Raw genomic sequence first — 639 nt, forward strand, 5'->3', positions numbered from 1 at the left:
TATACACACACATATATACAAATAGGGTGTCCTGCGAGACTTCTCCAACCCACAGAAAGTGGGAATCAAAATAAACATAAAAGTTCTTTACCATTTAGCAATATTCGTAATAATAATCGAGATATTAATGTTTGCAATTGTACTAATGAGAGCGCGTCGAAACGCTCCAGCCGCTCAAGGTATAACCCAGCCCACTTTTTCAAACATAGGCTTCCTCTGTTATCTCTTCAACGCGCTGCCGGCGCAGCCTATGTTTGAAGAAGTGAACCGGGCTATACCTCGAGTGACCGGCGCGCTCTCATTAGTACAATTGCAAACATTAATATCTCGATTATTATTATGAATATCGCTAAACGGTGAAGGATTTTTATGTTTATTTCCCATCTTCTTTCTTGTGGGCGATTGGAGAAGTCTCGCGGAACATCCTGTATATAGTACTAAAAAGTTGATAACAATTCTGAAAAAATTCTGAAAGAATTCTATGAGAAGGAAATAAACAATTTTCACCTCTTACTTTTTCTACAAAGTTGATAGTATTTGAGTAAAAAATTATTGAACTCCATCAGACCAATTATCGGACACCCTTATATACGTATATATATATATATATATATATATATATATATATATATATAAGAC

General features: G+C 35.1%; 1 protein-coding gene across 2 annotated transcripts in view; it reads right to left on the reverse strand.

Annotated features, from left to right (window-relative positions):
• Positions 1-639, reverse strand: part of LOC108755594 (guanine nucleotide-binding protein G(I)/G(S)/G(T) subunit beta-1) — a 36,424-nt gene that overhangs the window by 4,298 nt on the left and 31,487 nt on the right. The window lies entirely within an intron of this gene.

This window comes from Trachymyrmex septentrionalis, unplaced genomic scaffold, assembly GCF_001594115.1.
Source record: "Trachymyrmex septentrionalis isolate Tsep2-gDNA-1 unplaced genomic scaffold, Tsep1.0 scaffold89, whole genome shotgun sequence".
In the NCBI taxonomy this organism is placed as follows: Eukaryota; Metazoa; Arthropoda; class Insecta; order Hymenoptera; family Formicidae; genus Trachymyrmex; species Trachymyrmex septentrionalis.